This window comes from Gobius niger, assembly GCF_951799975.1.
Source record: "Gobius niger genome assembly, chromosome: 5".
NCBI lineage: Eukaryota > Metazoa > Chordata > Actinopteri > Gobiiformes > Gobiidae > Gobius > Gobius niger.
In genome coordinates this window covers 30,270,856-30,290,523 of record NC_136856.1, presented here as the reverse complement: position 1 = coordinate 30,290,523, position 19,668 = coordinate 30,270,856, and the positions used below count along the sequence as shown (strand labels likewise).

The window sequence follows — 19,668 nt, the reverse complement described above, 5'->3', positions numbered from 1 at the left end:
CCATTTTCTGGTGGAATATAAACTTATTTATCACACAAGTCAAATCAAGTGTAAAATGTAAATCGGGCCCATATGAATATTTTCTCACAGCAGATTGTTTAGAAGTAGAAGTGAAAAAACGTCAGTTGTAGCTAGCGCTAGCTAACCGTTAGCATTATCCCGATGCTAACATGTATCATCAAGTTATTTATCCATTATTTATGTATTTATGGGCTGTTGAACCACTTTGCTCCTCCCCATGTCTTTGTATCTTTATTTAGGAGAAAACTATATTCATAATTCAGCTTGTGTTAAAGTAGTTTTTGAATAATTAGAGAAAGTTTAGATATTTCTCCAAATTGTTTTCCCCCTTAACTGTTTTCAAACACGACCGTATATGGGCGATTCCAGAGATGCCGTCTGTATCTATAGCTTGTTTGATGTCACAGCTACCGTGTGCCTCCGCCATGACTTTTTACGGCACTTGACTTGCTCTTGTGACGTAGCAACACACAATCTGGAATGGTGTTCTGTGCAGCTTTGAACACGGCTATAAAATAAACTGCCCTCGCTGCGCGCTGTGGAGGAGAAGACAGTTTGAGAACTGAAATGACCAGGGGCAGGCGTACGGATTTAAGAGAAAGTCAGCTGAGAAGAATTAGCAGGATAATAAATGTGAATGGGATGTGCGCTGGGGAGAAAAACATTGGCTAAATTGTTGAAAAGGAGAGGTTGAAAGAGCCTCCCGCTTCTCATTAGCGAAGGCTGCCATTCCGCCGCAAATCAGAAGGGTCCACCGCGGAAGCATATTCAGATCAAACTGAATTATGAAGTAGCCCCGCAAAATTGGGGTCACTGATGGAACTCTTTGATTTCTCTCCGCAGACTCGCAGCTATGTGTCCAAGGTCTGATTTGTAAGCCAAATTTTCGAAGCGAGAAATAAATTTGAGAAAAAAAAAGAGAGCGCGGTCATTCAGGGTTAGCGGCGTGGTTGTTTGTTTGAGGCACTACATATCGGGCGGTGAAGGCCTTAAAAAAGCAGCGCGTCGTGTCAAAAATGGTGAGCGCTTGATGTGTTTTTGAATATGGAGATGATGTGGAATGCTAATGGCGCACGCGGCTTCGGCGGCAGCTTGATTCATTTACATGTAAAACGCGGCGAGGCGAGATTGTGAAGGGGCGGATGGGAGCGGATCACCGCGTTCTAGCGGAGCCTTCTGAACCGAGAGGGATCCGGGGTTTGCTTTGGGCTGTGCAGCGAGCGTCAACGTGTCCATCAGTTTCTTACAGATAATTAGACATGCACATTATATGTTATGTATCGGCTACAGTATTTGTATTTCCCCGCAAACGTTCCAGAACAGCCTTGACAAACTTATCGAGTAGCAAGTCAGTTTCTGTAGGACGGGGAGTTTGTACTAGCCTGGTTTTTACCCTCGTACTCATTACGTTTTGTACAAGGGTCTCTTCACAATTGAGCTCCATTATCAGGTGGGAGGGGGTGAACTCCTTTGAAACGATTGAATCTGATTTTCGCTAGTGTTTGTTCGTGAAGTCTATGTAATTCCTTACACATTCCAAGGCTTCAATTTTAATATCTGGATATTTGGGAGCCGAGCCAGAGCGGATTGAAGAGCTTCCTTTACTTTCGTATCCCCCGTTCGCTGAATGCTGGGTTAAAATTCAACCGATGTAACGCGGCCTCTGAGGTCAGACCCAGACGTACATGTATGGAAATTATCATTGACCGGAGTTTATGGATGGCTAAGGCCAGACTAAGTTTGTACACTTTTTTTACCTGAAAATTCCCACTGCAGTTCCAATTTGCTGTTTCAGAGGAATGCTGGACACATGTTGTACATGTTTTTGGTTGGAGGGGACACACACAAAACATACAATCTCCACTCCACCACTACGCCACTGTTATATATACATTTTTCTCCCATATGAACAAAGCTCATGACTTATTCCTTTGGGATTAAATGACAAGGGGACAAACTGCCACTGGAAGTTCGGATGTTTTCAGTGCATTCTTTTCATTATCATTATTATCATGTTTGTTTGTACAAATATCTAGCTTTTGAAATGGGTTATGAAGAGTACCTGGAGGATTAGAATATTGTGCATGTTTTATGTTGGGGGGAAACAGCACCTGCATGAATAACATTAGCGCTTATATAAATCTGGGATCGCTCTGGTTTAAATTGTTCGGGAAGGGGATGCAATTTTATTGGATTAGATCAAGCACACCACAAATCTAGTAAATATTTCATTTTGAGTGTGGACTTGTGAATATGTATCAGTAAACCTTGTTTTTTTTGGTGTTGTTTTTTCGTTGACGCCGTGTTTTTTAATTGTATCAATTTGGTACAAACCATTCCAATTCCAACAGAGCGGCGGGAGCATCACAGCGTGAATTCTCTTGTGTTTGTGTGAGAATAGACAAATGCCGCGAGCCCCAGACACGGGGGGAATGCAAACTTTGAACCTCAAACCTGGGACCTTGTTGTGAGCCCAAATGTAAGTTCTCTTCCATTTCCATGTGCTACAAAGCTGCCATTGTTATCAAGCCCGATGTCTAACACACTCTAGCAACATAATATTAAAAGGCTACGAAGCTAACAATGCAAGATATAATTGAAGAAAAACACTGCTTCCTTCCCCTTGGCTTCTGTGGCCCTCTCTTGTTTAAGTGACAGTGTGTGCAGCCTTTGTTTTGTGTTAGATGTCAGGAGCTCTGTTTTTCTACATTTCCTCCTTTGTAGCGTTGTTTGGAAGACAGACTCCTGCAGTGCAAGACGGGGGGTCCAAGAACAATCGGGGCTGTGACCCCAGCCAAAGGAAAACAAGCCTCCTGCCAACTAATCTACTTCTACTACTGCACTTTGAGCGCTTGATACCACGGAGTTGTCAAGTCCACTTATTAAGTTATAGCAACTTCTTTTTGGGGGCTGAAGCTGCTTGCAAATTCTGGAAGTTGCTGTAGTGCTTTAAGACTTTTTAAGACTGATTATAATTTAGATTGTCTGATTACAGGCTGTGACCGGAGTTTTCTTTTTCTTTTCTTTTTTTCAGTGGGGTGATACTTAAAGGAGACATTATACGTCATCAAAACACAGCGTCAGAAAAACAACCCAACAAATAATAAAACTGTCGCTCTAGTCGGAATAATTGGAAAACATGTAGGAAGCATATCTTGGTGAATACTTCAGGCACTGCCCGGTCACTGACATGAGGATAGTTTTGATGTAACATGTCACAGTTAAGATTAGTGTATACATATGACTACAATTAGTATAGAATTAGTATAGTTTTGCTCACCATTTGAAGCTGTGGTCGAGAAGTAGTGTCTTATATCTTCGGACTGCCAAGTTTGACACAAATTGCGTATTTTCCCGCTGTCCAATTAGTCCTTTTGGTCCAACGGATGGTCACCACCGACACCAACTCCAACGTGCCATCGCTTGGAAAATGGGGCTGGAGACATTTTAATAATCCAGAAATGTAAATTAGCTGATAAACGTTTGCACAACTGCAGCCAAAAAAAAGTTCGCAGTGTGGATTCCGTCACCTCTGAGTTTTCTTCAGAGTGAAGGGCTCTTCCTGGGTAAGCTGGGCAAGAGATTGATGAAGACGGCACAACGTCATGAACCATTTGACTAGGCGGAACTAGGTAAAGAAAAAAAAAAGAGGAGAGCCCCATTTACAGCAAAAAGACTCCACTTTGAGGCTTGGTAGTTTTTACAATTTGAATGGACAAATGGCGTAATACCTCCGGGAAGAGTTAGCAAGACGGCTACTCTGGGAAACTTTGAGAATTCTGTATTTTGGTCAATTTATTTTCCCTATGTCCGTTCGCATTTAGCCTCAACCATCACATCTTATGAACAATCCAGATGTTTCAAGCTGTTGTCAACCCATCGACCGATTTAGATCAAGTCAAAGCCTGGTTAGAAGTCACTAGTCAGAAGAACACTAAACGTCATCTAATAATTTGTTTATTATGGAGAAACTTCAGAAATGAAACATGAAACAGACATTCTTACCTCACCATAGTCGTCACCTGCTTCACCATTCCAGACCATATGGAGAAAATGAGAAAAAAAAACTATTTACAGGTTCGTGAAGCCGTTTACATAATAAAAGTGCATTTGTAGGAGCGGGCTCAGAAACTACTAATGCAATTTTTTGTTTTGGTGCAAACTGCCACACAACACCGGTTTGACACGTTTGCTGCAGAGACATCCATAAGAATTGCTCAAACATTTCTAGAGCCCAGAATACACAAAGGCAGGGCAAGATTCCTCAGTCATTTGTGAATCACACAAAAAATAAAACACACCAAGTACCGTAACTACACAGGAAAATCACCATAACCAGCTTATGTACCAGTTCTATTAGTGTGTATTGCGCCTCCGGGTCGGAGCAGGGAAAGTTGCAAGCATGGTTTTCTGGCCAGAGACACCAGGGGAGAAGAAAGCCCCCCCAATCATTCCATTAACACTTGTATTACCCCCAGAGGGACTACGAAAATGATTTATTAAGGTAAACAAGTTACTTAGTACTGCTTTAAAAGGCCCAAAAGTCATTTTTGCATAATATGTCCCCTTTAAGCCACGTTCAGATGTTAATGTGACCCATGCCACTGTCTTATGCGGTTTTAAATTCGATACGTATGCAATCTTCTCCTTTTTGACTTCAGTTCATCGGCCAGGCTGCATTCACGCCCGTCATCAACACGCTACAAAGGTCCTTCTGCTCTCGCAGATGGGAGCGGCAAGAAAAACAACCTACATGTCCTTCAAACGTATAAATGTGAAATAAATCAACACAGTATTCCAGGCCATGTTTACTTCCTCAAACAGTCAGTTGCGTGACCATTATGTACCATGTTTGTTCGACGAGAGATGAGATACAAGTCATTCATTAATTTGGAAATGTGAATGACCTTCCAAAAGAGAAAAAAACAAGTCCCCCTCCAAATATCCAATTTGAGCACTAAGAACGTCGTCTGAATGTGGTGTTTTGGTTCAAAGCAGACTTACTGTTTCTCACATTCTGGGAAACCTAGCGTTGGCTCGAAGACAAAAACATAAAGGCTCTCCATTTGGTCATGTAATGAGCTGGGCGGTGATCTGTCACTGTGCATTAGGAATCATCGCGACTATTAGCGTGAGGAATGAGAGCGCGGGACGACAACAGGTGAGCTCCACGAGCCGTCGCGGATGATAAAGCTGCCGTTCTCTGATTACAAACCATTAAACGGTAATAGAAGGACTTAACATCTGTCATTTGGGTAACAAAAGGGTGGGACGCTGCAGGCGATTAGGGCTTTCACTGTTGTTCACCTGGGATCAGTCTGTAATGGGGAATTCCAATGTTTATGTTTCAAATGAACAGATAGTTGACAAGTTGTCAATTTAAAACTGTAGAATTTTGTGAAAGGTGGTTCCCAATTCTGCTCTTATTCTTTCGAAAATACAAGGGGTTAAAGTGGATTGTGGGCGGTAGTGCAACTCAAATCTAGAAGACTGAGAACGCAACATTAGGTCGATGTATGAAAGGCTGTGTGTAGATTGTCCATGTCAGCTCCGCCCCTGTTCTTCCTCTGTCTGTGAGCTGCTCTGAGCAGTGAGGAGGGGACACTGGCTCCAGACAACTCTAAAAGCAACACAATAGTCAGGAATCCTGGTTAAGGTTAAGTATTTAAACCGGGCAGATTCAAGGGATCAGATCAGAGGAAATATTATTTGAAAAAGGCCAACATTGTGCCGTAACCCTGTGCCATTTAATCGCCTTTACTCTTCATTATGCTTTCTAAATTAATCTCTAAAACTGTAAATATAAGGCAGTTTAACCCCTGGACAAACCCTAAAGTCACTTCCAAGGCATATTAGTTACAAATATTTTCAGAGGAGATGTTGAATATCTCTATGTTGAATATCTCTAATGCCAAGTTTTTGAATATGCTGGTGATGAAAAATACGCAAATATTCAAATTCTGCCTTACTTTTTGAGGTTCGAAACTCATTAAATCAGTGAAGGATTCAGATACTTAAAAGATCTCTGAAGAAACCTTTAAAATCTTTAAGGACAAGAGGGGAAAAATTAATGTCTGAAGGAGTCAATTGTTAAAGTGGAGATGTCGCACCAATTTATTTTGGGAAAATGTCCCATGAATCAACAATTTCACAATTTTCCTAAATAAATCTATGAAGAAAAATAGAATCAATGCAAAATATTAACACCCGAGTGTGAAGAAGTTTTTGAGGGGAATATTTATATTTCAATACATAAAATATCGGGATATCCGTATGAAACTTTTGCTGTAGATTCTTGACGTACAGTAGATATGACAAATATGATGTATGTCATATAATGCTTTCATATTAAAATAAAGCCATGTGGCTTGATTTTGTATTTGTATTAGTTGCTACGATTTTTTTTTAGTAGTGGAAAAAAAACAGTAAAAATTCTAATTTAATTTGCAATTCAAAGCTCTGCATACCTAAAAAAACAACAAAAAAAACACTTAAAGGAACAGGCCACCGTTTTTCCATACTGAGACATGTTCTTACAGTACCTTAGCTTAGACGAGTTGATGCGTACATGTCTGGTCTTTATGCGTGCGCTCAGTCACGCAAAAAGACCAAAGATGTTGTTAGCATTTAGCCTCTCCTCCTCTCTATGGGGCCAAACGGGGGTGAAATTAGAAGCGACCAAGCTCGTCGACCTGTTTCATTTTGCGTAACTAGACTTGGATTGTGTAACTGCTCACATAGCCACATTTAAACAGGGAAAACATGGAAGAGCTTGGTCACCCCTATTTGGCCCCACAGAGAGGAGAGGCTAAATGCTAGCAACACCTTCGGTCTTTTTGCATTAATGTACACAGGTACACATCAACTTGTCTAAGCTCAGATAAGAACATATCTCAGTATGTGAAAACAATGGCCTGTTCCTTTAATAATATTGTTAAGTCCAAGAAAGTAAAGTTTGGAGTATGCGGGAGCTACTAAAGTGGTGATGTTGTTGCAAGGGTGTACAGTAAACCTATTTTGGAGAAAATGGGCCTAAAGTTTGCGCAGTGGTCTCGACCTGTGACGAAATTTGAAGTTCGATATATTGAGGCAGGAAAGGATCGTGATAAATGATAATATTGACTCTAACGATACAAGATACTGTCAATGCTCAGGCATAAAAATGACAGTAAACCTTTGTTCTAAAAGTACATAATCATATAACTAAATTACCACACACGCTGCAATAAACATGAAATATAACGTAACTCAATTTGCTTCAGTCAGAAATCAAAGTTTTACAAAGAAAAAACGGGGGGAAAATTGAACGATAAGTCGACATAGTAATTATCGTGACAGCCCTACATGGGCCTGTATATTTCTTCCGTATATATGCAGGTGTCTCGCTCAAAGGACATGACCATATTTGGATTACTGCGTCATCTCAGTCGCCTCTCATGCTATAGCCTGGCATCCAGACTAATCTCCGATGTTTATTAATTAATAAACAGGAGACTAGTCTGGTAGAAAAGCTCTGCTTGAGGCGGGACTAATGTGGGACAACCGAAGCGCATAGCAGCCAATGAGAACATAGCGGATGTGACGACAGAAACAGCGACAAGAAAGTTGTATCATTCGGACATTAACAATGGCGCTCCTGCCACACGGAGTTCAGTAAATGACTTCTGTCGTTTATGTCAGAAAAACTTAAGAATACAAGCATACCAGAGCATTACGTGAAGTGGTTGCTTGTGTTGAAAAACTACAAAACAAAGGCGCAACAACGTGACGCCCGTTCAGGGAGCTGCTCTGATTGGTCGGTAGGCTCCATATCGCTGCGTCACTTCCTTTGAAAGCGTGCAATGGAGTGTTGCCAGACCCTCTTCTGTAAAGAAGCGGGGTCTGGTTGGCGAGACTACTCATGCTACACGTGGATACCAAACATAGTGATTTCCTGGAAAGTGCCACTCAACAAAACCTTACTGCCTGAAAGTTGCATGCCTTCACCTGACGCGTCTCGCCTTAATCTTGCAGCCCCTGTCTTTGCAAAAGATGCTTCAATCCCATTATCCTTTTTTCAAACCGCATTTAGCCAACCAATTCCCCATTATCCCTCCAACAACAAGGCTGCCACGAAAAATGAATAACCGGTTGCCCGAACTGAAAGGCGCATTTCCCCGCGCTACAATAATACACCTTGACACCGCTCCCGTCGTTTACAACGCGCGCCGTAATTAATGAAAACTAAACGCCCGCATAATAGTAATAACAAATGGAGCTGGCCCATTCATCAGCCGCACACAGAGGCCCGCATCGTGCTCGACACAATCTGGCACAAAGCGGCGATAAGGGCCGTGTCAGCGCCCCATCCATCTGCGGCACAATGGGGACGTGCGGCATACTGTAAATCACACCAAGCTAATGGCGAACCCGAGCTTTTCCCCGCACGACGCGACCATATTCCTGAAGAGAAGAAGGCGTGGAAAATACATCCCCGGTTTAAGCTTTAAGGTTTTCTAAATGGAAGCATCCATCAAAGGCGTTTCCATTGTTACGGCCTAATCTCCGAGTGCTAAGGCAGTTTTCCAGTTAACCTGCGCACGGGCGGCTGCTGTTGGCGCCTTCTGGCTAAACGCGGCAATTTGAGGGAATTCGGGTGAGAAGACTGAGCGGGGAATGGTTCTTTCAAGAGGAATCAGAGGCCAGATGTTAATGCACAGATGTCGTGGAGTCTCTGTGCGTTCTGCTAAAAATGAAAACGAGCTTCGATGGATCTACAGCCAACAAGTATATATATTAAAAAAAAACAATTAGGTGCAGACATGGAAAAGATGAAGCAGCAAAACTGACACGGGCCAAATCTGGTGATAGAGAGTTCGGAAAAAGGAAGGAAATTGTGTTGTGAGTCAGTCAAACAATATTCAATTTACTTATTTATTTATTTTTGACGGCCCTGAACACTTGAACTGGAAAGTTAGGAATACATTTGGGCCACAACTCATGATTTAAAATGTATGTGCTCCCTCCTGTGTGTTTTTAAGTCAATAAGGATGTTAAAAAAAAAAAAAAAAAACTTTATTAAATTATGAGAACATAACTGGCAAAAAAAGAGTGAAGTTTTATTTTTTTGATAGGGACAAGTGGGAAAAATCAACAGTACCATGCTACCTTAAAGTGTAAAGTACATACCAACTTAAAGTGATAGCCTGTAAAATCGCAAAATGAGAAGAAACAATCAAGTTATTCCTCTTCCGATAATACCAGAAAGCCACTGTTTGCAAAATAAGGAGAACAAGAAAAAAAAATATGTCTAAAGTAAGTGATTAGCTCCTCCCCCTCCCACCTGATTGGACCAGGTAGTCCTGTTCACGAGAAAGCTCGTCTGATTGGACTGAAAGTGACAGCCCCGGGATTCTGATTTATTGCTGATATCAGCAAAGTGAGGGACTTCGAAAAAAAAAAAAAAAAAAAACTTGAGTTACATAAAATTTCATGGCCCAGACAGTTGATTATATGCAATCTATTCACTTAGTAAAACATTTAAACTTACTCTTTAAAGGTGCATTATGCAACGTTTCACGTTAAAGTTGAAATCAGTGCATGTGGCAGTGGCTTTATGAGTTCACTTTTCCTTCCCGATGGCCTCCATGAAGCTCCAAGACCAATTTTATTTCAGGCTTTTTGGGGTTTCTGGTAGGTTTTCTCAATGGAATGTATATGTAACCACGGAGACAGTTCCGTCAGCAGCGAACACCTACCAGGAACCCTAAAAACAGTTGCTCTTGGAGCATCCTCGAGGCCACTAGGATGGAAAATAAAGGCGCCACGTTAACCACCCATACAGCTACTGGGTCAACGTAAAGGTAAAATACGCACCAATATTAACTTTTTTTTACATAAAAAGTTGCATAGTGCACCTTTAAAGTGGAGAATCTAAAATGTCTGTATATGATCCGCTTCATACTCCCGTTAAAGGAACAGGCCATACATACATACGGAGATATGTTCTTACCTGAGCTTAGATGAGTTGATGCGTACTTGTCTGGTCGTTTTGCGCGACTGAGCAAGACCAAAGATGTCGTTAGCATTAAGCCTCTCCCAATGTATTCCTATAGCTCCAAACAGGGATGAAGTTAAAAGCACAAAGGCCAGACGGGTACGTATCAACTCGTCTAAGCTCAGGTAAGAACATATCACAGTATGGAAAAACGGTGGCCTGTTCCTTTAAAGACAGAACTACTGATTTGCTTGTCTTACTATGTATTCTACTGCGCTTCCAAAGTCACCTCACTGCCCTACTCCAGTCCAAGTACAAATGATAGAGTGAACAAAGTAGCACACGTTCCACCGGCTGACCAATCCCTGTGGCACAAACCCATTTGGAACAATAGCGGAGAAAAGGGAGAAGAAGAAAAAGAAAGCATTGTCAAGAGCCTTTTGCTTGTGCGTCTGCGAATCGTTTGATCACGCAATAGCAATGGGAAAACCCCTGTTTGAACGTGCCAACATGGATGAGCCCAGCGCCTAATCCAGATACTATACATCATCAAACATTCATACATATCTGCGCGGTGGAGTGCCAGCTGTTGTGCCGGCCTATTTAAAACGGCGCCACTCGTCTGTTTTGCAATCTCGATGCCAGAGCCGCACGCCACAGGAGCTAACTTTGTGAGCGAGTTGGCATGAAAGTTTCTCTGGGTGTATAGAGTATTAAAGGGGCGGGCCCATACACAAATGCCGCGGGACGAGACGATCCATCTAAACAATCACCAACATCGGGTCCAGGAGAACGAAATGAGATATGTTGAATATATTTCCTTTGTTTTATTTTTTTTACTTATCATTTAACTGATTATAAACAATCTGCTGTTTTAGTCTTTAAAGGGCCTTATTATGTGAAAAATCATCTTTCGAAAGGTATTTACCAAGTTACAATGTTCTCTCATCAAAAACATACCCAAAACTGTGTATTGATCCACCTGCTCATCTGAGTAATCTTTGGATCTTCCTGCTGTTCCCAGCAGTGCAGGAGCTTTCACAAACTTTAGAGTGGATTGTATCAGTAAATAACGGTCGATTTTGTGAAGTGTTTTGAGTGACGTACCTCACCGCATTTAGCCCATGTAAACATGGTGGTTCATTGACAAAAAATCCACGACATTGCTTTCAACAGGGACACAAAATATTGTGGCCTATCCATGATGTGAGATTCCGCTGGGCCATCGTCATTAGCAGTTTTTGGTTGAGCTTTTTCCAATGGTTTTAGTATCTGCTCTTGTTTCATGTAGGAATTTCCAGAGGTGGGAGACTCGAGTCACATGACTTGACTCGAGTCAGACTCGAGTCGCAATTTTCGGGACTTGAGACTTACTTGACCAAAGCTCCAAAAAGACTTGACTTGACTTGGGACTTGCTGTTTGTGACTCGAGACTTAACTTGGACTTGAGGCCAGTGACTCTCAATGACTTGCTGTGAATTTATAGTTATTATTTATTTGAGTGAAACTGTCGAAAGATCAGGATTCATTGCGTAACAACGGCGCATCTTTGTTTACATTATGGTAATTAGCCACATGCGTGTTCGGTTAACGACGGAGCGCGTCTAATCAATACAGCACGAAGAGGAAGGAGGAAATACGACGTTGAAATACGTGCATTAAAAGTTTTCTAAACAGAGTGAAGAGGTGGAGATTTACGGACAGGAAAACGTTAATCAACAGGAATCTCGGGGCTTTTCGATGTTTTAAGGTGTTCACACAAAGTTTACAGCATTTAGTCGCTAGTTTACGCATCCGCACACAGCCCAGTGACAGCGGGACTGAAGGCTACGCAGAATCTATTTTGAGCAGGGGCGAATCTGAGTATACAGGGGCTGGGGCATTACAGGGGAACCACTGACAGAAAAACCACCAGAAACTCATAATAATAAAAATATTATTTAAATCAAAATCCATGAAGTTTTAAAAGTTTGATTTTAGCCTAAATTTTCAAAATTACGGTATCTTGAGAAAGCACTTATTATTTTCAAGATTAAACACATGAAAAGACACGCTGGCGTTTGTGACTTGAGGTGACTTGCCGGCTAAAGCAAGACTTGACTTGACTTGACTTGACAAAAGCTATGACTTGACTTGAGCCCATGACTGATTGACTTGGACTTACTTGGGACTTGGACCTTCACGACTTGGACTTGACTCGAGACTTGCATTTAGTGACTTACTCCCACCTCTGGGAATTTCATAGGGGAGTTGGTGTCTGACATCGATGACTTTATAGGACAGTTTGAGAAGGAGACTGATGTTTGCTTTATTCTAAATCAGTCTGTGTAATACCAAAGATGTTCAAAAGTGCATTGCATAGTATATATAGTGAAGGGCGCCAGCTGTTTGCGTTTCTAAAGCAAGCATATCAGAAACCCTCCTCACACGGCACACTATCAGATTTCATCACCATTTATTCGCAACGCCTCCCTCAGAAGCGGAAGATGTTTTGTCTCAAATATCCCTGTATCAGAAGGAAACAGGGATATCTGTTTCATGAAGAACTTCCCATGTCTCACCTCTTTTAACAGCTTTAGAGCTTTTCACATATGTTTCCATCAGCTGTTTCTCAGTTCTTAGAGAAAATGCGTGATATGATGTGCGCAAAACAGGCCGTGGACATAACATACTCATTGTAAAAGAGGCGTGCGTGTGTTGTTTCCTTCACTTTGTCAAGGAAAACATCAAATTCATCAAATTCTATATCGTGTCCTGTTTGTTTCAAAATAATGAAAAAGTCCCAATGAAAAAGTGCTTCCAGTTTTTTGAAGGAGACCTTTACAAGCCGAACCAATGATGTCTCCATTGTCAGAGGAAGGATAGAGATTTTCACAATGGCATGTTTAGCTGACATGTTTAGCTGAGGAGCAACCAATCACTGTTCAAATAGGGGGAATTACATGTCTTAAGGCAGAGTCACTTCCGGCATAACGGGCGGCCATCTTGCCACAGGGAAGCTTTCTGGTGAGCTCAAGTAAGTGAGTGATCAGCACGAACACAAATCCTCATATCTCGCTCAAATCTTCACGGATTTACAAATGGTTTGGCTTCTTACAAACGTTATTAACGTGGCTATAATTGTTGAACATCATGTTGAAATAAAGATTTTCTTTTTTTATTCATATGTATGTAGTGTCATACCTACATCTCTGAGGTTTATAACAAACCAAACCGTTTGAAAATCGGTAGAAAATTGAGCAAGTTATGGTTATGTAAAAGTACATGCACCATAAAACACAATGTTATGAGTGAGCAAGCTCCCTGTGGCAAGATGGCCGCTGTGTGCGGACGTCGCCCACCCTTGGCCAGCCTTTATATATATATATATATATATATATACAGTATATCTATGATTACAACAAGCCCCTCCTTTGTTGCTCTGGCTTCAAAGACATCTGACCGAGCCAATCAGATCCTGCATTCTCCATAATGATCTTCTCCCAGCTTCCATGTGTTTTCTCATACGACGTCCAAGCAGCTCCTAAGTGACAGGGAGATCATATTGAAGACCACTGTGGGACAGCTGATGAACAAGTGACCTCATGAAATAAAGCACATTGTTGCAGACTTATAATTAGAAATACAGCAACTCAAAATAATTAATTAATTACATTTTAGGGGAAGCCCAGAGCCGCCCCTGGTGGCGTCTACCCCTTATTCCGACAAACCTCCATTTAGACAGCCCTCCAAACCGGAACCCCATCATTCTGACTGGCAACGTGTAACCATCCCTGGCATATATTACAGTAACAATAATTATGACGAGAGAACCATGTCACCTAAAAAAAAAAGTTGATTTTGTGTGATATGTCAACTTAAAATCAACTCAAACTCAACTCGACTCAAAAATGTTCAATGCTAACGCTAAGCTTTCCCAAAGTAGTTCAAAAACATATGCACTAATGTCGAAAACAGGCCTTTTAAAATGGCCTGTCCCATCTTGGCCCCTGGACTTTCCAAGCGTACGGGCATGACAGATTATTGAAGAAGTTGTAAGCGTTGGATAATTTTGATTAATGGCAGGGTTGTGGCGGGGGGGCGGGGAGGGTTAGCGGCGAGGCACTTAGCAGAACCGCATTCTGATTGAAATGTCACGAACCGAAAATATAGCCATCTCTTCGGCGCGTCCTTGAGAACCGGTGCTAAATCACAGGAAGCTGCAGGTGCGTTACTTTGACGGAGACAGCCCGCGTACACTGGTGTCCCGGGAGAAATTGCCATGTAAGTGAGAGCGCTTGAAGTGCGATGAAGTATAGTGGTTCATATAGAGTTCAATATAGGAACCATGCGGAGAAGTTTCATTGAGTTGTGATGCTGAATTTGCAAAAAGGCGGAAAAGCCCGCGCGTACACATTTGAGGTTTCACAGGGTTCCTCGACGGCAACAAGCCACCATCAATAAACCAAACAAATTTCTCAAAACGTGTTGGTCACAACCTTCAAGGCAGTTATTATTTAATGGAGAGTATTTAAAATAGCTCCAAAACATTGACGCCTGAAAGTTCAGATTAAGCGTTTCCTTAACACTTCTCCTTGATTTATAAGATTTCATAATATCTGGTTTGCAAGTGAAATTGAAATGCTAAAATTTAGTAAGTCTAGTTTGCGGGGATTGTAAGGTCACTTCCTGTCCATCGCAAAGCTACGAACACTTGATGCATAGATACAGACGGCATCTCGTCATAGAAGAGGGGGAAAATAGAATCTCCTGGGAAACACAGTTTTTTGCCGTTTTCAGGCGAAATATAAACTTATTTATCACATAAAAACAAAGTCAAGTCTAAATCGGGTCCATATGGATGTTTATTCACAGCAGATTGTTCAGTTGAAGCAAAAAAAACGGCAGTCATAGCTTGCGCTAGCTAGCGTTAGCATTAGCACGACTCAAACATGTAGCATAAATTTAGCTTTATATGTATTTATGGGCTGTTGAACCACTTTGCTCTTCCCCACGTCTTTGTATCTTTATTGGGTAGAAAACTATATCAATAATTCTGCATTTGTTAAAGTATTTTTTTAATAACTGTTTTTAAACACGGGCGATTTCAGAGATGCTATCTGTATCTATACAGACCCGACATTGTGCAAACTAAGAAGCAATAGAGAAGCAAAATAAGCACTTTTCATATCCACCCGGTTTGTCCATAGCGGGCCGAAGTGGTACGTTTATTTTATACTCTGTGCTGTAGATTGTAATTTTTGTGTACTTTGACGAAGCAAACAAATTGTAGGATATTGTTTGTTTTAAGGGTAAAGGTGGTTAAGGTGTACTGAATGAGTTCTATGGTGCAGCGGTGGCGGAAAGATTTAAGAAAGGACCACAGCTAACGTCAGTCAGTCAAAAGAACTGGGTGAACGTGCGTTGTTGTTGTGATGTTTTTAACATTTACGTGTTGATATACCAACAGTCTTATAAATCATAAAACTCACTCACTTACTGTTGATGTGTCTCTCCAGACTGATATCCCATGTGTAATAAGAAAAAAAAAACAGAGGGCTATCATTCTGAACTTGCTAGGTTATGTGAACACCCCGCCTTTTAGATGCTTCCTCAGCAACCAAAGACATTTTAGTAGCAGGCTGAACATATACAGATCTAAAAGGGAGGGGTGTACCTTGTTGTTACATTCTTTACTCTGAAAAACTAGCCTACTTCTCGACTCTTTTCAACTGCTTCTGTCGATGATTGAAAACTCCCGTACTCCCGTGAGCTCACACAAATTTGAAAATGGATAATGCTGTCCTTTTATATAAGGAGAATTTTTCATGTTACTTTTACTTATAAAATTGAGTACTTTGTCCACCAGTGAGCAAGAGAGAAATGCATTATACATAAGCCCCGCACGTTCGCATGTCATTTCCGATATAAACGCATGGACTTCCAATGTGAAAAGTCAAACCCGGGGCTACGTCGCAATATGGGTTTTACACGAGGAGCCTGTGGGCGAGCACGCCAAGGTCACACGGCACGTATGAATACTAAACGTCCTATTCGACACCGCATATATGCATGTGTCACCTCTGTGGAGCGGCCGCCGCGCAACGACTTTCCCACGGCCCGGGCGGCACAGTGCTGCGCTTATTGAGGTTACGGGCTCAGAAATGACTTTTCTTTCTTTTCTTTTCTTGGCAAATTCCTCACCTGCCCCCATGCTGTAATAAAAGGTTTGACAAGGCGCGCGTCTGCTTGATGTATGCTTTGATTACTTTTGCACTAAGGTTACCACGCATGGTTGGGGAAGAGAGGGGGAAAAAAAGACGTAGTAACATTGGCTGGGAACAGAAATCAAAAAGCTGACATCGACTTACAAAGGAAGTTATGTAAAGATGGTGGTTTGAAATTGTTGGGTTTGCGGAGAGGGAAGGAAGGCGCAGTGAATTGTAAAGGCGGTTGCTATGGCAAAAATGTATGTAGCCATTTCCTTGTTTGAAAAGATGGGTTAATAATCATAATACTGATCATCGCAATACATGAACAGCGAGAGGTCTCAAGACGGGACACTGCAGGTGAACAGAAAACGTACTTTGATTTCGAGGAAACTTGACGTAAATACAATGTTTATTGGTTTTGTTGTGTGGCACAATGGCGTAACACAGCTAGAAGGTCCCGAGTTCAATCCCCAGGCTGGACGGGGCCTTTCTTTGTGGAGTTTGCATGTTCTCCCCAGTTTCCTCCTGGTACTCTGGTTTCCCCTTTCAGTATAAGACTAAAAATGACATTTCAAATCAGAGGGATGGGAGCGCAGTGAGGGCAGGGACGGGGGGGAATGCAGCTTCCTGATGGCCTGGTGTATGAAACTTCTCCCGAAAGGCATTACCTTGAAGAGACTGTGTGGGGGGTGTGTAGGTTCCCTGGAGTTTCTGACGGGTGGAGTATATGTCCTTAATGTTGGGGCAAGGGGCTCCACAGATCTTCTCCACTGCTCTCGCGATGCGCCGGAGGCTCCTTCGGCAGGAGGCAGTGCTGGTGCCGTGCCACACAGTGATGGAGCTGGTCAGGGTGTTCTCTATAGTCCCTCTGTTGAAGTTGCACATAACGGAGGCTGGGACTCTGGCTCTTCTCAACTTGTGGAGAAAATAGAGCCGCTGATAACTTTTCTTGACCAGTGATGTAGTGTGCATGGTCCAGGAGAGCTTCTCTGTGATGTGATGTGCCATAAACATACAATACATTCTCCTCCTATACGTACTCCCAGCGGTACTTTTCTGGCTGTATAAAGGGGAAATAAGGTGAATAGGTTTTAAGTGGAAAAAATCTAAAAAATAAACTGTCGAAAGATTAAGTTCTCTTCTTTCTGACATATTGTTCATTTTGTCTTGCAGATCACTTGGATTAGAAAGTGAACGCCCCATGCAACTCATCGGTGGAGACCATTCAGAACCGACTGGACTTTGCTGAAGGTAAGAACGCTCCTGGTTTTGTCTGGACCTATAGCTTTGGCTTGATGATGATGGAACACTTCATTTCTCAGTGGAAGTGTTCAGTATTCTCAAAACAACCAAGTCGTGCTTGACACTATTCTGTCCAAAATATTTCAATTTGGTGAATTTTGAGGCCTTCATTTTGAAGGTTTACGTACGCACACTGTTTATTTTGGACAAAGCTTGGTGTTAACTAGTTTTTGCTTTTTTTATTGATGAAATGGCAATCTCAAGGTCTAAGTCTGTAGATGCTACAAACCTTGTCTATTGTTTCTCTATTTATAAAGCCGTGGTACGCTGCAATAGGACTTTTAGATTTCACATTGCAAGACGTAGGGAATGTAAAATCACAAGCCTCATGCACTTGTCTCCACAGTTCGAGAGTTCAAAGATTGCATTGTAGCTCTGACTGACGGCTGTCATAGCAAGTTTCAGGCTCTCGACAGCATGAGGATAGCTCTGCTTTCGTAGAAAAGTGCAGAGCAAGTTCAGCGTGGCCCCGTTCACCCCTGGGCACTGTTGCTTGTGACTCTGGTGGTGCTATTGTTATATTTTGTTGAGGTTGGAATGGCTCACTCGGCGCACAGCGTTCCAACAAATCAAACACTGTCACACATTGCTGGCCCAAGCCTCCGGGCAGGCCCCTCGAAATGCCTAACACAGAATTCCCCGTGAAATTAGGGGAACACTAAGCAGTGGGTTCAGAAGTCCGATTTTCCGAAATTCCGATGTCATCTCCTGTATTCTGGTGTATTTATTAATTATTGTATATTGCATTTATTTATGTGTAAATTGTGCACATTCCACTTGCTGCAACCGGAATATAATATTTTATTACAATGATTGTTACAACTGTTTACTCTTTGGTCAGCCTGGTCCTGTGGGAGCCCCGTCTGTAAGCCCATCACAAAGTGATAACCCTTTCAATAATTGCGTTTTTTCTTTTTACAAAATTAAGTTTAGTACAGACAATTAATTGAATGTAAAATATTAACCAAAATGTGTAATTGACAAATTATTAAAATAAGGAGCACTTTACACTTAAGATTCTCATCTTATTCACAGGCTGTGAGTTAAATGAGGCTGTATAGTGCAGGGACAGTCGTCTGAACAAACTTTTAGTGCAGCGAAATGAATAATGCTAAAGCGGCCTGCTTCTGCACAACACGCTCATAGTCAGATGAAGCTTGTGCCGCCATGCAAATGCATGCACACCTATTCAGACAGTGTTTTGAATCATTTAAAGATGAGAGTGTGTGGCTATGGAAGCGTTTCGGAGTCTTCACACAGAGCTCGGACTTCTGAGTGGAAAACACTTAGAACACTTTGAACAGTGTAACAATGGCTTTTCTCGTTGAGCCTACTGAAGTCTACTGCCCTGGAGCTTACTGAAGTCTACTCACCTGGAGCCCACGGCCCTGGAGCCTACTGAAGTCTACTGCCCTGGAGCTTACTGAAGTCTACTCACCTGGAGCCCACGGCCCTGGAGCCTACTGAAGTCTACTGCCCTGGAGCTTACTGAAGTCTACTCACCTGGAGCCCACGGCCCTGGAGCCTACTGAAGTCTACTGCCCTGGAGCTTACTGAAGTCTACTCACCTGGAGCCCACGGCCCTGGAGCCTACTGAAGTCTACTGACCTGGAGCCCAAGGCCCTGGAATCTACTGAAGTCTACTGACCTGGAGCCTACTGAAGTCTACTGACCTGGAGCCCAAGGTCCTGGAGCCTACTGAAGCCTACTGCCCTGGAGTCTGCTTAAGTCGACTGACCTGGAGTCTATGGCCCTGGAGCTTACTGAAGCCTACTTTGAAGCCTAGCTTTGATTATTATAATTGTGCACCAGTTTAATATCGACAGTAGTGCAACAACGCACAAAGCGCTTTTTCACAATATTCTTAACACTATTTCATCAATGTTAGGGCACTGGAGTTGTAATTACAGTATATTGTGGAACAGTATTCAAATTTCAACGTGGAAAAAAAAGAAACAAACAGTTACTCCTTGGAAGCCTCCAGTGGCCAGTAGGCTCTAAGCAGGCACATTATGTCACTTATGCCTTTAGCCGACTCTGGCTCGTCTGTAGTCGTAACAGTTCTATTTAAAATCGTTGTCCTTTTCTCACCGTACAACCTGTGTTTTGGGCTACAGCACAAGCTTTTCCTCACAACAAGTGATCTTTCATCTCATGGCAGCAAAAAATGTGCAATGG

General features: G+C 42.1%; 1 protein-coding gene across 2 annotated transcripts in view; it reads left to right on the top strand.

The window, feature by feature from the left end:
- The window catches only part of lingo2 (leucine rich repeat and Ig domain containing 2), a 536,443-nt gene that overhangs the window by 210,533 nt on the left and 306,242 nt on the right, over window positions 1-19,668 (top strand). For both annotated transcript variants that reach the window (XR_013792916.1, XM_079557276.1), the window contains exon 4: window positions 17,362-17,439. The gene's annotated coding sequence lies outside the window, so the exon portion shown is untranslated. The remainder of the gene's footprint in view (window positions 1-17,361; window positions 17,440-19,668) is intronic.